This window comes from Thalassophryne amazonica, chromosome 1 (genome assembly GCF_902500255.1).
Source record: "Thalassophryne amazonica chromosome 1, fThaAma1.1, whole genome shotgun sequence".
In the NCBI taxonomy this organism is placed as follows: domain Eukaryota; kingdom Metazoa; phylum Chordata; class Actinopteri; order Batrachoidiformes; family Batrachoididae; genus Thalassophryne; species Thalassophryne amazonica.
Genome location: NC_047103.1, coordinates 99,352,212 through 99,372,102, shown reverse-complemented (window position 1 = coordinate 99,372,102; position 19,891 = coordinate 99,352,212).

The following is a 19,891-nucleotide window of genomic DNA, read 5'->3' as shown; positions in this document are numbered from 1 at the left end:
CACCATACCAATCCCAGAGGATAGGATGGAACAGTTTGCATTTACGTGGGAAGGACGGCAATATACATTCACAAGATTGCCACAAGGATATTTACACAGTCCCACTATTTGTCATAGAGTGGTGGCGGAGCATTTGGAACAGTTCCAGGTTCCAATGAGAATGATGATCTCACATTACATTGATGACATTATGCTTCAAGGAGATACAGAAGCAGAAGTAGTGGAATATCTACCGAAATTAGTGACTCATATGAAATCATTTGGCTGGGAAATTAATCCAGCAAAGATTCAGGGACCAGCTCAAACAGTGAAATTCTTAGGAATAGTTTGGAATAAAGGAGAGAGGGAAATCACACAAAAAGCTAAAGAGAAAATAGCTAACTTTCCAGTACCTCACAGTAAGACAGATGCACAACGATATATTGGTTTATTTGGATTTTGGAGACATCATATTCCACATTTAGGACAGATTTTGCAGCCTTTATATCGATGCACTAGAAAAAAAGAAGAGTTTGTATGGGGAGAGGAACAACAATGCTCATTTGATATGGCAAAGGAAGCCATACAACAAGCTGTGTCCTTAGGAAAAATGCAATCAGGACCAGTAGAACTTCAAGTGTCTGCTCTAAATGATTATGCTAATTGGAGCTTATGGCAAAAACAAAACAGGATACGAAAACCTTTAGGATTCTGGTCGAAAAAACTCCCGGACGCAGGTATGCGTTATACACCTTTTGAAAAACAGCTTTTAGCATGTTATTGGGCGTTGATTGAAACTGAATCACAAACGGTGGGACATGAAGTAATGATGAGGACACAGATACCTATTCTCTCATGGGTGATGAGTAATCCCACCACTCACCGAATAGGGACAGCTCAGGAGGCTAGGGTGATAAAATGGAAATGGTATGTGTCAGAGCGTGTAAAACCAGGTGAAAAAGGGGTGTCATTGCTGCATGAACAAGTAGCTGATGCTCCTGAGGAAGATGAGGAACCTTTTGAAGTTCAACCATTGGAGGAATCTCCTGTTAAAGCAGGAAAAAGGTGGGATGATTTGTCAGATGATGAGAAAAGTCGAGCATGGTTTACTGATGGTTCCTGTCAATATCAAGCAGGAAAAAGGCGATGGAAAGCAGGAGCTTTTAACCCACAATTAGGTCAGTCTCTGGAAGAATTAGGAGAAGGAAAAAGCAGTCAGTGGGCGGAGTTGAAGGCCGTGCATATGGTGGTCATGCAGGGAGGACCACAGGGCCTCCATATTTATACAGACTCATGGTCAGTGACCCAAGGACTACTTACCTGGATGCCTACATGGCATGCCACTAATTGGAAAATACATTCTAAAGAAGTTTGGGGAAGAGAATTGTGGGAAGACATTTGGGAAAAGGCTAAAACAATTCCTATTACTGTGACGCATGTAGATGCACACACTAATGGACAAGACTCAGAAGCTTTATATAATAAAGCTGCAGATCAATTAGTAAAAGTAATGATTGAATTAAGACAATCCAGCCCAGGATTGGCTAGATGGGCTCATGTCAAAGCAGGATATTGGGGGGTTCAACGTACCCTAAAATGGGCCAGAGATCGAGGTATTGATCTAAAATTGGATGATGTGAAAACAGCAATCACTGAGTGTGAACAATGTCAACACCACCGGAAGGGTGTTCCTCAACATTTGCATGGGCAGTTAAATCGTGGTAAAAGTCCCGGTCAAATTTGGCAGTTAGATTTTATTGGACCACTGCCCATGTCTAAGGGATGTAGACATGCATGCACTGCTGTAGATACATTTTCTGGGGTCTTGGTAGTGCATCCATGTAAATTTGCAAATCAAATGGCCACACTTAAGTGTTTGAAAATAATACAGCAGTATTATGGTTTGCCAGTACTCATTTTACAGGAAATAAAGTGAAAGAGTGGGCCCAAGAACATCATGTTGAATGGATTTATCATATTCCCTATTACCCGCAAGCGGCGGGGTCAATAGAGCGAATGAACGGGCTTCTTAAAGAGACCCTACGGAAGCTGTCAAAAGATCGCACTATGCGACATTGGAAACAGGACTTGACTACTGCTGTGGATCAGCTGAACAATCGACCTTTAGGGTCGGGATCCACACCCTTGATAAGAATGATTTCAGGAGAAATGATAGAGCATACTACAGAAAGCATCAAAATGTGGAAAATTGATCCACAAGCGGAACTACCTGTCAGAGCAACTCCAGGCTCAGCAGGACTAGACTTAAGAACATTGACTACTGTCACATTGGTACCTGACCAAATTCAAGTGGTAAAAACAGGACTAGGCCTACAGTGTCCGAAGGGCACATATGGGCATGTCCTGCCACGTAGTGGTCTGTCACTCAAAGGGCTAACTATTCAAGCCGGAGTGATAGATGCAGATTATCAAGGTGAGATTGGAGTGGTTTGTAGATTGTTTGGAGAACAACCCCTGATATTGAACAAAGGGGACAAAATTGCTCAATTAATCATTAAACCTTGTGAAATGGGGTTGGTACAGGCCTCAGATCAAGCAGGTGCCAAAGTTTGGGTGAAACAACCTAACGGACCGCCTAAGGCGGCAGAAATTATAGCTCAAGGGAATGATGCAACTGTTAGTATACTCTATCAGGGTGAAGAAAAATGGGTAAATGTGCCTATATCAAAGTGTTATGTAAGAGAAGACTAATCGTTGTCATTCTACCCGTAGTTACACTTGTGTTGTCTAGGCTCGGATTGATGCCCTGCTGGGAGTTGCTGATCGGGCGATCGAGGACCACAAGAGGCGGGCGTCGCTATGGCAACCAGTGGAAGCCCCGGGATTGGAGGTGTCGGCTGCTGGGTCATACTCCTCCTTGTAGGTGGTGCCATGGTCTCCAGCTGCTGGGGATGATGGAAGGAAACGAACTTGAAGAGATACCATTGTTCCAAACAGGATGGAAGAACTCCGCCAACAACAGAATGCAAGATGATTACACCTGCACCAGTAATTGCAAACTATGGCGATGTGTGAACTGTTTTGCCAGACACCATATACCAGTATTTACTATGGGATGTAATGTCACTCTTAATGCTAGAGTGAACATGTGTGTGTTTAATATGACAAGTAAATCGTGTAGTAATGTCAGTGGAACCACCTGGACTATTAAACCGTGGAGTAAAGTAATGCTCAGTAATAGTACTGAAATTAAAGGGAGGAGATCATTCCTGTACATGCTGTGGGTACTACCAACAGAGGCTAAGGCAACACAAACCCAGGTTGCACCTTTGATTGATACTTGTACTTATTTGGCACAGGCCACAATAAAAACGAAGGTATATTGGCAAGTTACCTTTCCAAAAATTCCAATTTGCAGAAGACGTCAAAGGGCGTGGTATGACACTCTATTAGGAGGAACAGGAACTGTCCTGGGGGTGTCGAATACAGTAGATAATGAGGTAACTAGAACAATGCTATCTAATACTGGACAATATTCGTCTCAAGCGCTCCATCAGGTTGGAGAGTGGTTACCAACCACATTGGTGGGGCAATTACAAAATGCTAATTTATGGCAAAAAAGTTTTCAATGGCAATTGAAATTATGGAATGAAACTTATGATGCATTTAAAAATATTTCGCATATGGGAAATTGGACAGCATGTACATTACAAACCATTCATGCAGAGGCTCAAAAGGAAAGATTTCAGCGAATAGTTACTACAGGGAACTATCATGATTGGAGAAGGATTTGGAACATTAGCAACACCTTATGGTTAAAGCTACATCCAGAATATACACAATGTAATGAAACAGTATGTACTGGGTATTGGACCCAGTACAATGTGACACAACCAAAGGTTGTTTGTAAATATCAAGTGTTACCTGTGATAACGGCTAATGGTTATTGGTTCTTGCATATGGATGGAGAGTGGTTAGAACCAAAAACTAATATGACTTTTGATACCAAAATGTGTGACAAAACAGATAAAGGTATGGCCTGTGTGCTGCAAACGGGATATGCCAATCCATGTCTAACCGACTCAGAGGTTGTACTTTGTGACTGGACTAGGGAAACACCAAGAGAAATGTTGTGGCAGATCGGCCCACATGCTCTGTGTGTTGCAACAATGAAAAATAATTCACAAGTACCTTCGGTTCCGTTTACTGGCTGCCTGAACAATGTGCACTTATGGCATTGGGGAGACCGGACGTATCGTTTGACTAATTATTCTGTATCAAGTCGGCTGACTTCGGTACAATGGGATGTATTGCATTCCCCATGGAGTCTTTCCCTGGAGCGTTTCAAATGCGCATTGGAACAATCTACGGAAATTCAGCAATTAATAGAGTCACATACGTCCAACATCTCCAGTCTCATGGTGTCTACATTGATAGCTAGTGACCGGGTAAAACATGTGGCAAAATTAGTACAGCAAGCATCAGCACATCATTGGTGGGATATCTTTTCAGGGATGTCTGTCACTGCCAGGAGTACCTTAGTGCCACCTTTGATACTATTAATTATAGCAATATGTGTGATGACTTTTTGTAACACTTTTACATGTATCTATGTTATACGTTTAAGGCGAGAGGTGGAATGGGTAATATTTCAACGAATGCGATGAAATTGACACTGTTAATTCATGATCCTTTTGGAGTAAACCAATATAATGTTACATTAGACCCCACAACATCGGGTTTTGTATGAGTATATTGTTTGGGACAGGTATAATCACGACTATATTACTCAAAATTTTGTTTGTGAATCACTGGAAGAAATGTGGGAAATGCTATGGCAGGACATAATCGTTGGAATAGGCTGGAGCCCAGCCTTACCTGAATCTGTTGGTGGTTACATAAATTGACTGGTGCAAAACACCAAGAGTGGAATGTATAATAAAAATGTTATTGTGCTGTTTTGCACCTGTCTTAAAGTAACCCTGAGAATGTATTTGTTATTTAATTTTGTTTTAGCACTCTGGGGTCAGTCTGAACTGGGAGCGAAGAGCTGGATGTACTTGTTATTATTACACTGATAGCACGACTTTGTTTTTTGTAGCCACTAACGACTGGGAGTGAAGCATGCTGGGATCATTCGGAACTGGGAGCGAAGAGCTGCTTTTATTATGTCTTTGTAAGAGAGAGAAAATAACTTTCAGATGCCTGTTGATTAAAGAAATTATGTGCGCCAGGGAGGTTGAGTTGGCCACTCACCCTCCCTTCGCGGACACACTAGAAAAAAGGGAGTAGAACCATGCTTCAACAGAGTCTGCTGCGGGTTAACGTACGAACGCCCAGCCGGTTGACAGGCGCACTCTGCTGAAGGTGTTGGCTCTCCACCTTAAAGGCATCACGGTAAGAGAAAAATGCGCTGCAACCACTTGTGTTTGATGTAACTGCTTTTGTGGGGAATAAATATACGCCTTTTTATTCTAGCAAAATGCAGTCTGTGTGATCATTTCTGTGTGCCGATCTGACCGAACCTTGTGTTTCAAAACACATATCAACTAACCACAGCTGAAACACCAAGCAAATAAAGACATAAATCAGAATTCATTCATTCATTCATCTTCTACCGCTTAGTCCATTTAAGGGTTGCGGGGGGCTGGAGCCTATCCCAGCAGCCATAGAGCGCGAGGCGGGGTACACCCAGGACAGGATGCCAGTCTGTCACAGGGCCACAAACAGACAAACAAACACAGACACACCCACACACACACACCTATGGACAATTTAAAGATCCCAATCCACCTAACCCGCACGTCTTTGGATGTGGGAGGAAACCGGAGCACCTGCCATACCTGTGTCGCCCGATGACATGGACCATTAACTCTTCACTTATGTCTAGTTGATATTTTCCACTGCTAGACCAATGTCTAGTTAAAATACAAGACTGGGGATTTTTTTTTTATTTGCACCTTAAAATTATGGAATTATAATGACCCGCACTGTGCCGCTCACAGTCACACCCACACATAGAGATTTGTACCCACACCACTGACTTCATGAATGAAACTCAGTCAATAAAGGATAATTGTGTAAAAACATAATATATAAATGTATTGTAATGGTTTTAAGAGCTGCGTTGAACAGCAGCTGCTGCTGCAGGATGCCTTAGCTCAGCTTTAGTGTAACTTTCAACACTAATATTTGGGAATGTGTGTGTGTCAGAGTAAATTTAATACTTTCTTGACATAATTTAATGTAATTTAATTTTACTGGCTCGATATCCAGGTCAAAATGGCATTTTAACACGTATTTTGTGAGCATTTCTCTGAGTGTGTTCAGTCGCAAATCTCCATTGAAAATGCATTAACATCTGGGTACTTCATCAATATTTTGCCCGGTTAGGAGACGTCATGTCGCTGTCCATGAAGGGACGATTTCATTTCAAAGAAAAAAATATATACAGATAATATCATAAAATGCATTAAAATTGTAATCCTGTGAACTAATCCCCATTTTTACTAAATATACATGTAATCTGAATACATCTTTTTTCTGTAACTGTAGCGGAATACAGTTACCTTTTTTGTATCCTAATTACGTAACACCATTACATGTATTCCGTTACTCCCCAAGCCTGTATATATATATAGGCTTGGGGAGTAACGGAATACAGTGGGCAGTCTAAGGCACACCTGTGCACTAATCATGGTGTCTAATCAGCATCTTGATATGGCACACCTCTGAGGTGGGATGGATTATCTCAGCAAAGGAGAAGTGCTCACTATCACAGATTTAGACTGGTTTGTGAACAATATTTGAGGGAAATGGTGATATTGTGTATGTGGAAAAAGTTTTAGATCTTTGAGTTCATTGCATACAAAATGGGAGCAAAACCAAAAGTGTTGCATTTATATTTTTGCTGAGTGTATATATATCAGCCCAGTCTCATATTTTTTTTTTTTTTTTTTTGTGCTCCTGTGACGAAATGAGTCCAATTTTCGTGATGGGGCTTTTTTTAACTCACTATTACTAACCCTACTCTTAACCCTAACCTTAACCATAACCTAATCTTACTTCTTCCCCCCACCCTAACCATAACCACTCCCATCCCCCCCGCTTCACTTTTAATTTCATGCAGCCATTACGGAATGAATGAGAATGAATTTGTGCTGCTGTGACGAAAATGAGGCGCTTTTTGTGCCGTGAGACCAGGTTGTGTGTGTATATATATTGTTAAGGCACCTGGGCCTTGTGGGCTGGGTATTTGGTTGTGTTTTTTTTCTGCCCTTTTCTTTGTCTGCAGGGTGCTCATTTCCAGAGGACGCACTATAAAACTCCACCTGTTCTTCCACTTATTCCTCCCTCTCTGCTGCTTCAGGTCCTGACATACTGCTGCCGGGCTCCGGGTCCTTCATCATGCACTTTTGAGTTTTTTTTTTATTTCACATACCATACATTTCCGCACACATACACGCACAATACATCCAAACACCTGCCTTCACCACTGACGCTGACACTCAAACCTCATCTTTGTTTCTGTTAAATAAATTCTTATTATAGGCACCCTTCAACTGTGAGAGACAAAATCTAAAAAAATAAAAAATAAAAATCCAGAAAATCACATTGTATGATTTTTAAATAATTAATTTGCATTTTATTGCATTAAATAAGTATTTGATCACCTACCAACCAGCAAGAATTCTGGCTCTCACAGAAGCCCTCTTATTCTGCACTCTTTACCTGTATTAATTGCACCTGTTAGAAGTTGTTACCTGTATAAAAGACACCTGTGCACACAGTCAATCACACTCCAACCTATCCACCATGGCCAAGACCAAAGAGCTGTCTAAGGACATCAAGGACAAAATTGTAGACCTGCACAAGGCTGGGATGGACTACAGGACAACAGACACGCAGCTTGGTGAGAAGACAACAACTGTTATGATTATTTATTATAAAGTGGAAGAAACACAAAATGACTGTCAATCTGCCTCAGCCTGGGACTCCATGCAAGATTTTACTGGAGGACCTGGTCAATGACCTGAAGAGAGCTGGGACCACAGTCACAAAGATTACATTAGTAACACATGATGCTCTCATGGTTTAAAATCCTGCAGGGCAGCAAGGTCCCCCTGCTCAAGCCAGCACATGTCCAGGCCCATTTGAAGTTCACCAGTTACCATCTGGTTGATCCAGTGGACGTATGGGAGAAGGTCATGTGGTCAGATGGGACCAAAATAGAGCTTTTTGGCATCAACTCCACTTCCAGTGTTTAAAGAATGAGAACAACCCCAAGAAAACCATCCCAACCATGAAGCATGGGGGTGGAAACATCATACTCTGGGGGTACTCTTCTGCAAAGGGTACAGGAAGACTGCACTGTATGTAAGGGAGGATGGATGGGGTCATGTATTGTGAGATTTTGGCAAATAACCTCCTTCCGTCAGTAAAAGCATTGGAGACAGGTCAATGACCCCAAACACACAGCCAGGGCAACTAAGGAGTGGCTCTGTAAGAAGCATTTCAAGGTACTGGAGTGGACTAGCCAGTCTCCAAACCTGAACTCAATAAAAAATCTTAGGAGGGAGTTGAAACTCCAAATCTGAAAGATCTGGAGAAGATCTGTATGGAGGAGTGGACTAAAATCCCTGTTGCAGTGTGTGAAAACTTTGTCAAGAACTACAGGAAACATCTGACCTCTGTAATGGCAGAGAAATGTTTCTGTACCAATTGTTAAGGTCTGTTTTTCTAGGGGATCAAACAAAAATCATACAATGTGATTTTCTAGAACTTTTTTTTTTTTTTGAGATTCTGTCTCTCACAGTTGAAGTGTACCTACAGGCAGTCCAAGCAGTTACTGAGATATTTGTGTGGAGACAGACAGACAACTAAGGAGGGGCTCTGTAAGAAGCATTTCAAGATCCTGGAGTGGCTGATTACAGACCCTGTAGCGGCTCTGTAATCAACCGTTTCTGCAGCGCGACACCAGTTTGAACCGTGAACCAGCGTGAACCACTGCATCAATGCTTCGATCCACTGGCTCGTTGGTTCTTTGATTCGCTGCTCTTCAGAAGCGGCAAGTCCGCTTCTTAACCCCTCTCAAAGCCATTAAAATATCGTGAGTCACTTTTGTTTGGATTCAAGTCACTAACTGGGACTCGTATCGTTGCAGTCAAGAAACGAGAATCGTCCTCCATTCCGTTGGCACAACTCCAAATGCTGCGCAGCTCTCTGCTGAGACAGAGTCCAGTCGGAATTCAAAACGAATTGCCGCTTTAAATAAAATGACACCTCTTACAAACGTTGTAATACAGACAAGAAACTACAATCGACTAAAACCTTTTTTTTCCTCCCAAAATGAGACGTGCTACATTCTTTATGAATTACATCCTGACGTGAAGCACAACCAGCTGCAAGAGCTCAGCTCAGATGTACAGAAAGACATTCATGCCAATAATGTCTGAAAGGAAATGCTTTTGACAATAACTACAGATTTTGTTTTTTTTTTCCATTTGTGTCCAGAGATCAAGGATCCACCATGTAGAGTTTATTATGTCCAAAGTTTAAGGATTCAGTGACCAATTTCATATTTATTTACTTTAAGACTCAATAAAATGTTCTTCAGTTTCAATTTAATCGGCTTATAAAGCGCCAAATCAAAACAAAAGCCATCTCAAGGCGCCTCACATAGAACAGTTCAACAAAAAAAAATAAAATAAATAAAAATTTTAAAATTCAAATACATAATTAAAAACAGAAGTAAAAGAATAAAACAGATAGAAAACCTGTAAAGCCTACACACACAAATCGATATCGATAAGGAATCGGATCGATAAGCGTAATCGATAATGGTATCGATATCGATAAAATCTTATCGATTCCCATCCCTAATCTGCACAGCGCATCCAAGTAAGACCGGGCTATGGTGTCAGAGATTTAAGCAGAGTGGCTTTAATTACTTCTATTCCCTGACACTAACCATATCTCACGTTAATAAATAACAAAGTAAATCCCCAGTGGATTAGAAGGGAATTCATTCTTAAACTCCCGCAACTAACCAAATTACATAAACGTCATATAATAATTTCTCATTGAACCTCATCATTATCAAATTGCTTACTGCGATATGTCCTGTTATTTAACTCCTGACTGAGCTAAATAAATGTTTTAAACATGTGAAGTTGTCTGTGATTTTGTATGGTTTTACAGAGGGGTCAGACTTGACCTGTAGAATTTACTACTGTAAGAGCAGAGACTGATTTTAATATTTCCTATTGACTGACACTAAAATCAGTGATATTATACCCTTGTTATAATATCATTCAGTCATAGGTGGTGCCCCCATTATTCGAGGTAAAATTATCCACAAGTGATAATTTCAAAATATTGTAAAACACATCTTCCTGCTACAGTGGATTACTGTTTGGTAGTTTGCGTCTCATTTATGGGTAATCCATGCAGCAGTAAAGGCTAAAACGTTCCAATGTATTTTTACTGATGTTGTGTGGCTTATCTGCAGCGTATAACCATTACACTTATTCAAATGAAATGCTATGTAATTTTCACCGATATAGTTGCCTTGAATTTCGGTTATTTCATCCAGTTTAATTAAATATTGTGGGCGTCATAATAATTTTTTATTGGGGTCCACGTTGTTCCACTGCAGTGACTATGGATAGATATTTCATTTTTGTGAAAACTTGTGTGTGGAAAAATATACTCAAATAGCCTTTAAAAAATAAATTGCAAAGTGACCCCATCTAGTTGTATTAGATATTTGCAACAATGGCGTAAATATTTATTTTAATCAGTATTTAAAAACAAAACACGTGCCTTAAATCATACGTGGCACACACTGGTCTGTTCAGATTGTAATTAAAATGCACCCTAGCCAGCTGCTACTACACAGTAAGTAAAGTGTGAACCTTGCTCCCTGACCTGAGTACCACATGAAGTGCAAAAATAAGGGCTCCAGTGAGCGGGTCGCTATCTAAAATATAAGGCTGACCATGATGTGTGTGTGTTCATGTACGCTTTCAACCTAAGGGCCCCAGTGACCTCCTCCTTGGTGTCCCCAGCCACCAAACCAAGTTTGGTGTTGATTGCTTAATTGCTGTGGCTGTGCACAGCGGAGCAGGTCGTGATCTAATATATAAGGCTGACCGCTTGTGTGTGTATGTGTGTGTGTGTGTGTGTTTGTGAACGTACACTTTCAACCTACACAGTAAAATCACAGTGTACATATGGTCCCACTCTGACCAGAGTAGGACCATATGTTCACTGGCAGTGTTAATTTAACACTGTCAGTGTTAGGTTTACACTGGTCATTTTACTGTGTAAGGGCATCTGAGACCTCCCCCTTGGTGCCACCTGTCACCATACACCATAGCAAGTTTGGCAACAAATGCTTAATTACTGTGGTTGTGCACTGTAGAGCAGGTCGTGATGTAATATATAAGTCTGACCTTGTGTGTGTGTGTGTGTGTGTCTGTTCATGCATGTACGCTTCCAACCTAAGGGCCCCAGTGACCTCTCCTTGGTGCCCCCAGCCACCATAGTAAGTTTGGTGTTGATTGCTTATTTACTGTGGCTGTGCATACAGAATGCTCATGCACACACACATGCACGATCAGCTATACGAGGTCTGTCCAAAAAGTATCAGACCTTTTTATTTTTTTCAAAAACCATATGGATTTGAATCATGTGTGCTTGCATGAGCCAACCTTGAACCTTCATGCGCATGCGTGATTTTTTTCACGCCCGTCAGTTGCATCATTCGCCTGTGAGCAGGCTTTGTGTGAGCACTGGTCCTCCCCTCTCGTTGGATTTTCATTGCGAGGTGGAATGATTTGGAGCTTTGCTGCATCAAATTTTTCCAGAAACTGTGAGAGACAGCCAGGTGGAAACCATTTGGAAGATTCAGACGGCTTTCGGTGACAATCCTATGGGCATCACACAGATTAAGGAGTGTTACAACCGGTTTAAAGACGGCGCACAATGGCGGAGGGTGTGCCGCGCTCCGAGCGGCCATCGACAGGCTGAAACGACCAGATCATTTCCAAAGTGAACGCTGTGTTGATCCGGGACGTCGTCTGACTACCAGAGAAATTGCAGAAGACGTGGACATCAGCACTTTTTCGGCACATTCCACTGTTACAGGAGATTGTGTAATGAAAGACGTGCGGAAGTTGGAAGTCTCACAGGACATGTTGTGACATGTCCAGCTCTTACACAATTCCTCGGATACTCACTCGACTGAAAAGCCACCGAAAGCCGTTTGAATCTTCCGAATGGTTTCCACCTGGCTGTCTCTCACAGTTTCTGGAAAAATTTGATTCAGCGCTGCTCCAATCGTTCAGACATTTTGCTCGCAATGAAAATCCAACAAGGGGGGAGGACCAGTGCTCACTCAAAGTCTACTCACAGGCGAATGACCCAACCGACAGGCGTGAAAAAACTCACGCATGCACACGAAGGTTCAAGGTTGGCTCATGCAAGCACACGTGATTCAAATCCATAAGGTTTTTGAAAAAAATAAAAAGGTCTGATACTTTTTGGACAGACCTCGTATACAACCCCAATTCCAATGAAGTTGGGACATTGTGTAACATGTAAATAAAAACAGAATACAAAATACAATGATTTGCAAATGCTCTTCAACCTATATTCAATTGAATACACCACAAATACAAGATATTTAAGAGACCAGACAGACAGGAGACGGAGACAAGAAGAAGAAGAGGAGTGTCTCTCCTTTATTTTGCAGGGCTAGGGGAAAAATACAGAGGACTTTAAACCTGTTAACACCTTGAGACAGAAATTAGTTCACCCTAAGGACAGGATCCCTAGTTATAAACAGAGCAATGTAGTGTATTCTATCAGATGTCAGGGAAACTGTAATAAACACTACATAGGTGAGACTAAGCAGCTGTTACACAAAAGGCTATACCAGCACTGCAAAGAGGGTGCCAGTGGACCTCAGTCTGCAGTTCATCTCTGCCTTAAAGACACTAACCACACGTTTGAGGACAAGGAAGTTAAAATCTTAGCCAGAGAAGAAATGGTTTGAAAGAGGAGTGAAGGAGGCATTGTATGTGAAACAGTTGAAACCCAGCCTTAACCGGGGAGGGGATCTGAGACATGCTTTGTCCCCTGTTTACAATGGGGTACTCAGGTCAAAGCAGTTTGTCTTTTGTTCATGGTAATGAGTCATTCACGTCATTTTCATCCAAACGCTGTCCAAATTTTGCACTCTGTGTGAAGGGTTCATTATATGCAACCTAACAATCTTCGATATCTGTCACATCCACTGTCCTTAACCTCATTTGTGACATTATTTTTCCCTTTTTCTTATCCATGGATTCTTTTAATTTGTCAAATTGATTTCTGCTTAAGCTACCTCCTGTTGGAAACCAGTGGTGGGTACGGTTCCGCTAATCCGCTAACTGCTAATTATCTAAGACAGTGTTTTCATTATCAGATTAGCTTTTCAGTTAACATTGAAAACCATTATCGGACTAATTATCTTCCGATAAGTTTTGGTCCGATAATTTTTAGACCGCTAACGCATTTTTACAGACATGGTCAACAAAGCTGAATAGGTACAAACATTTATGAAACCTAAAATCAGTTCAGTACCTACCTGTTAAATGTTTTATAGTAGTAGGTTTTGTAGTAGGTGCACAACTCTGTCCTCTGCAGGCAAAGCAAAACTGGTCACAGAAAAGAAAAAAAGCTTATTTCTTTTGACCCCATACTGATATGCTGGCAAGATCACCCAAGTCATCCAGAGGCATACAGTTTTACCTTATGGTTAAAATTTTAACCAAACTAATGTCAGACAAGTTATTTAAATTAATGACATGTCTGAAGTTTTATAAAGTGAACATATCAGATATATGTTTTAGTTTTAAAGTAATGCACTAATTTTGAAGGTTTTAGTGTGGACATGCTGTGCCCAGCATGTCCACTGTCAATGTCAATGTCAGTACATTCACGACAGAAGAAATGCATTTGAGATGCTCTGATCAGGCTCCACACGGACAACAGCATTAAACTCTTTGTATATTGTGCCTAAAACTCTCGTGAATATATTCTCTGGGTTTATAGATGTTGTTATTGTTTGTTTTATGTAAAAATGCCAGAAGACGCTTAGGTTGTGCCTCCATTATTTTCACTTGTAATCATTGCAGTTGATTCCTTTTTGCTCTTTAGAGTCCTGCTTATGTCAAACACTGTAATCTTTGTTCCAGAGTAATATATATATATATATATATATATATATATATATATATATATATATATATATATATATATATATATATATATATATCAATCAACTCAATCAACGTTTTTCTTATATAGCGCCAAATCACAACAAACAGTCGCCCCAAGGCACTCCACATTGCAAGGCAAGGCCATACAATAATTATGAAAAACCCCAACGGTCAAAACGACCCCCTATGAGCAAGCACTTGGCCACAGTGGGAAGGAAAAACTCCCTTTTAACAGGAAGAAACCTCCAGCAGAACCAGGCTCAGGGAGGGGCAGTCTTCTGCTGAGACTGGTTGGGGCTGAGGGAAAGAACCAGGAAAAAGAGATCGATCACTAATGATTAAATGCAGAGTGATGCATACGGAGCAAAAAGAGAAAGAAACAGTGCATCATGGGAACCCCCCCACAGTCTACGTCTAAAGCAACATAACCAAGGGATGGTCCAGGGTCACCCGATCCAGCCCTAACTATAAGCCTTAGCGAAAAGGAAAGTTTTAAGCCTAATCTTAAAAGTAGAGAGGGTATCTGTCTCCCTGATCTGAATTGGGAGCTGGTTCCACAGGAGAGGAGCCTGAAAGCTGAAGGCTCTGCCTCCCATTCTACTCTTACAAACCCTAGGAACTACAAGTAAGCCCGCAGTCTGAGAGCGAAGCGCTCTAATGGGGTAATATGGTACTACGAGGTCCCTAAGATAAGATGGGACCTGATTATTCAAAACCTTATAAGTAAGAAGAAGAATTTTAAATTCTATTCTAGCATTAACAGGAAGCCAATGAAGGGAGGCCAACACGGGTGAGATATGCTCTCTCCTGCTAGTCCCCGTCAGTACTCTAGCTGCAGCATTCTGAACCAACTGAAGGCTTTTTAGGGAACTTTTAGGACAACCTGATAATAATGCATTACAATAGTCCAGCCTAGAGGAAATAAATGCATGAATTAATTTTTCAGCATCACTCTGAGACAAGACCTTTCTGATTTTAGAGATATTGCGTAAATGCAAAAAGGCAGTCCTACATATTTGTTTAATATGCGCTTTGAATGACATATCCTGATCAAAAATAACTCCAAGATTTCTCACAGTATTACTAGAGATCAGGGAAATGCCATCCAGAGTAACGATCTGGTTAGACACCATGCTTCTAAGATTTGTGGGGCCAAGTACAATAACTTCAGTTTTATCTGAGTTTAAAAGCAGGAAATTAGAGGTCATCCATGTCTTTATGTCTGTAAGACAATCCTGCAGTTTAGCTAATTGGTGTGTATCCTCTGGCTTCATGGATAGATAAAGCTGGGTATCATCTGCGTAACAATGAAAATTTAAGCAATACCGTCTAATAATACTGCCCAAGGGAAGCATGTATAAAGTGAATAAAATTGGTCCTAGCACAGAACCTTGTGGAACTCCATAATTAACTTTAGTCTGTGAAGAAGATTCCCCATTTACATGAACAAACTGTAATCTATTAGACAAATATGATTCAAACCACCGCAGCGCAATGCCTTTAATACCTATGACATGCTCTAATCTCTGTAATAAAATTTTATGGTCAACAGTATCAAAAGCAGCACTGAGGTCCAACAAAACAAGCACAGAGATAAGTCCACTGTCCGAAGCCATAAGAAGATCATTTGTAACCTTCACTAATGCTGTTTCTGTACTATGATGAATTCTAAAACCTGACTGAAACTCTTCAAATAGACCATTCCTCTGCAGGTGATCAGTTAGCTGTTTTACAACTACCCTCTCAAGAATCTTTGAGAGAAAAGGAAGGTTGGAGATTGGCCTATAATTAGCTAAGATAGCTGGGTCAAGTGATGGCTTTTTAAGTAATGGTTTAATTACTGCCACCTTAAAGGCCTGTGGTACATAACCAACTAACAAAGATAGATTGATGATATTTAAGATTGAAGCATTAAATAATGGTAGGACTTCCTTGAGCAGCCTGGCAGGAATGGGGTCTAATAAGCATGTTGATGGTTTGGATGAAGTAACTAATGAAAATAACTCAGACAGAACAATCGGAGAGAAAGAGTCTAACCAAATACCGGCATCACTGAAAGCAGCCAAAGATAACGATACATCTTTGGGATGGTTATGAGTAATTTTTTCTCTAATAGTCAAAATTTTGTTAGCAAAGAAAGTCATGAAGTCATTACTAGTTAAAGTTAATGGAATACTCAGCTCAATAGAGCTCTGACTCTTTGTCAGCCTGGCTACAGTGCTGAAAAGAAACCTGGGGTTGTTCTTATTTTCTTCAATTAGTGATGAGTAGAAAGATGTCCTAGCTTCACGAAGGGCTTTCTTATAGAGCAACAAACTCTTTTTCCAGGCTAAGTGAAGATCTTCTAAATTAGTGAGACGCCATTTCCTCTCCAACTTACGGGTTATCTGCTTTAAGCTACGAGTTTGTGAGTTATACCACGGAGTCAGACACTTCTGATTTAAAGCTCTCTTTTTCAGAGGAGCTACAGCATCCAAAGTTGTCTTCAATGAGGATGTAAAACTATTGACAAGATACTCTAACTCCCTTACAGAGTTTAGGTAGCTACTCTGCTCTGTGTTGGTATATGACATTAGAGAACATAAAGAAGGAATCATATCCTTAAACCTAGTTACAGCGCTTTCTGAAAGACTTCTAGTGTAATGAAACTTATTCCCCACTGCAGGGTAGTCCATCAGGGTAAATGTAAATGTTATTAAAAAATGATCAGACAAAAGGGAGTTTTCAGGGAATACTGTTAAGTCTTCTATTTCCATACCATAAGTCAGAACAAGATCTAAAATATGATTAAAGTGGTGGGTGGACTCATTTACTTTTTGAGCAAAGCCGATAGAGTCTAATAATAGATTAAATGCAGTGTTGAGGCTGTCATTCTCAGCATCTGTGTGGATGTTAAAATCGCCCACTATAATTATCTTATCTGAGCTAAGCACTAAGTCAGACAAAAGGTCTGAAAATTCACAGAGAAACTCACAGTAACGACCAGGTGGACGATAGATAATAACAAATAAAACTGGTTTTTGGGACTTCCAATTTGGATGGACAAGACTAAGAGACAAGCTTTCAAATGAATTAAAGCTCTGTCTAGGTTTTTGATTAATTAATAAGCTGGAATGGAAGATTGCTGCTAATCCTCCACCCCGGCCCGTGCTACGAGCATTCTGACAGTTATTGTGACTCGGGGGTGTTGACTCATTTAAACTAACATATTCATCCTGCTGTAACCAAGTTTCTGTTAGGCAGAATAAATCAATACGTTGATCAATTATTATATCATTTACCAACAGGGACTTAGAAGAAAGAGACCTAATGTTTAATAGACCACATTTAACTGTTTTAGTCTGTGGTGCAATTGAAGGTGCTATATTATTTTTTCTTTTTGAATTTTTATGCTTAAATAGATTTTTGCTAGTTATTGGTGGTCTGGGAGCAGGCACCGTCTCTACGGGGATGGGGTAATAAGGGGATGGCAGGGGGAGAGAAGCTGCAGAGAGGTGTATAAGACCACAGCTCTGCCTCCTGGTCCCAACGCTAGACAGTCACAGATTGGAGGATCCCAAAAAATTGGCCAGATTTCTAGAAATGAGAGCTGCTCTCTCTAAAGTGGGATGGATGCCGTCTCTCCTAACAAGACCAGGTTTTCCCCAGAAGCTTTGCCAATTATCAATGAAGCCCACCTCATTTTTTGGACACCACTCAGACAGCCAGCAATTCAAGGAGAACATGCGGCTAAACATATCACTCCCGGTCTGATTGGGGAGGGGCCCAGAGAAAACAACAGAGTCCGACATTGTTTTTGCAAAGTTACACACCGATTCAATGTTAATTTTAGTGACCTCCGATTGGCGTAACCGAGTGTCATTACTGCCGACGTGAATTACAATCTTACCAAATTTACGCTTAGCCTTAGCCAGCAATTTCAAATGTCCTTCGATGTCACCTGCTCTGGCCCCCGGAAGACAATTGACAATGGTTGCTGGTGTCGCTAACTATATATATATATATATATGTAAGATGTCTGAAATTCAGTTTTAATTTATTCCACGCATCTTAAACGTAGCAGACATGGATTATCTGCAATTTTGTTTTGGCAGACACTGTGCAATATTTTCAATCATTATATTCGTCTCCAGCTCAAACTGTATGACAAAACCACACAGTGTAAAAGTTCAGAGCGCACAATTTATGTTCTCACACTGTACAGCCCGATGCAATGATGCAATCTGACTGCTCACATTGTACGTTCAAAAACCACATGTTGGACTTGTGTTTCCAGAAGCAAAATGTAAACAGAAGCTTTTTTTTCAAACTTTATTTACATTTCTTATTTTTATAAAGACTCTCGATGGGAGACATCAAAGTTAAAAAAAAAATACAAGACTTTACATGAGGTGAAGAAAGTGGTGTGGGAAAGAAACAGAAGCTGCTCTCCCAAAGAGATGATCACTGTTTATACTCTCTCCAATTCCGCATCGGTGTGTGCACATGCACAGTGCGAGAGGTTGGACGCTTGTAGTGCTTCAGCAGTGAGATACCGTCATGAAGGCCGACCAGAATATCGGGTGGTGTGAGTGGCCCGCTGCGGCATTTACCAAGCCCACAGACTCAGTAAGTGCATCGGAGCCAGAGCAATCACGGTGATGCCGCCCGGTGCCGCCTGATAAGGACGCAGAACACAATGCGCTGTTTATCTCTGCTTCTGTGGTGTCCGTTGGGTTGTGCGCACCGCATACAAGTAGTTGCCGTACTCAAAAGACCAAGATTCCTTGCGGATACAGAACAAAAAAAATAATTTTCCTTTCTATGGAGATATCCTGATGCGTGTTTATATGACCTGATATTCGGGTTTAGAAAAGGAGTAACCCAGGGGTCTTATTCTGGTTTTTAAAAACCGGAATATGAGCATATTCTGGTTTTTGCGGGTGTTTACATGGACATGTGCAACCGGGTTATTGCTAATATTCTGGTTATGAAAGGCTTATTGGCTGCATGTAAACATAGTCAATGTTACTGGAGGCACATTTTACCCATAATCCCTTTGCCATCTGTCTGTGTTTGTTACAAAACTTCAGAATTAGTGCATTACTCAACATTAAAATATATATGTTATATTAATGGAGTTATTCTATAAGTATTAATTTTATTTATAAACCAAACCATAAGTCAGCACTGCTTTATTTTCCAAGACCGCCGCCTCACGGCAATGCTGTTATTGAGTAGAGAGTTGAACTTCACTGTTTCTCTCAACTGCTTCGCTGCTGGAAGCTATGTGATAAACAGGAGCTTCCAGTAGTGGGCAGGGACCAGTCAACCTCATCATTTTTGCTCCCTTTTCCTGCCTGATTTCCCATTATATACTCAACAAAAATATAAACGCAACACTTTTGGTTTTGCTCCCATTTTGTATGAGATGAACTCAAAGATCTAAAACTTTTTCCACATACACAATATCACCATTTCCCTCAAATATTGTACACAAACCAGTCGAAATCTGTGATAGTGAGCACTTCTCCTTTGCTGAGATAATCCATCCCACCTCACAGGTGTGCCATATCAAGATGCTGATTAGACACCATGATTAGTGCACAGGTGTGCCTTAGACTGCCCACAATAAAAGGCCACTCTGAAAGGTGCAGTTTTGTTTTATTGGGGGGGGATACCAGTCAGTATCTGGTGTGACCACC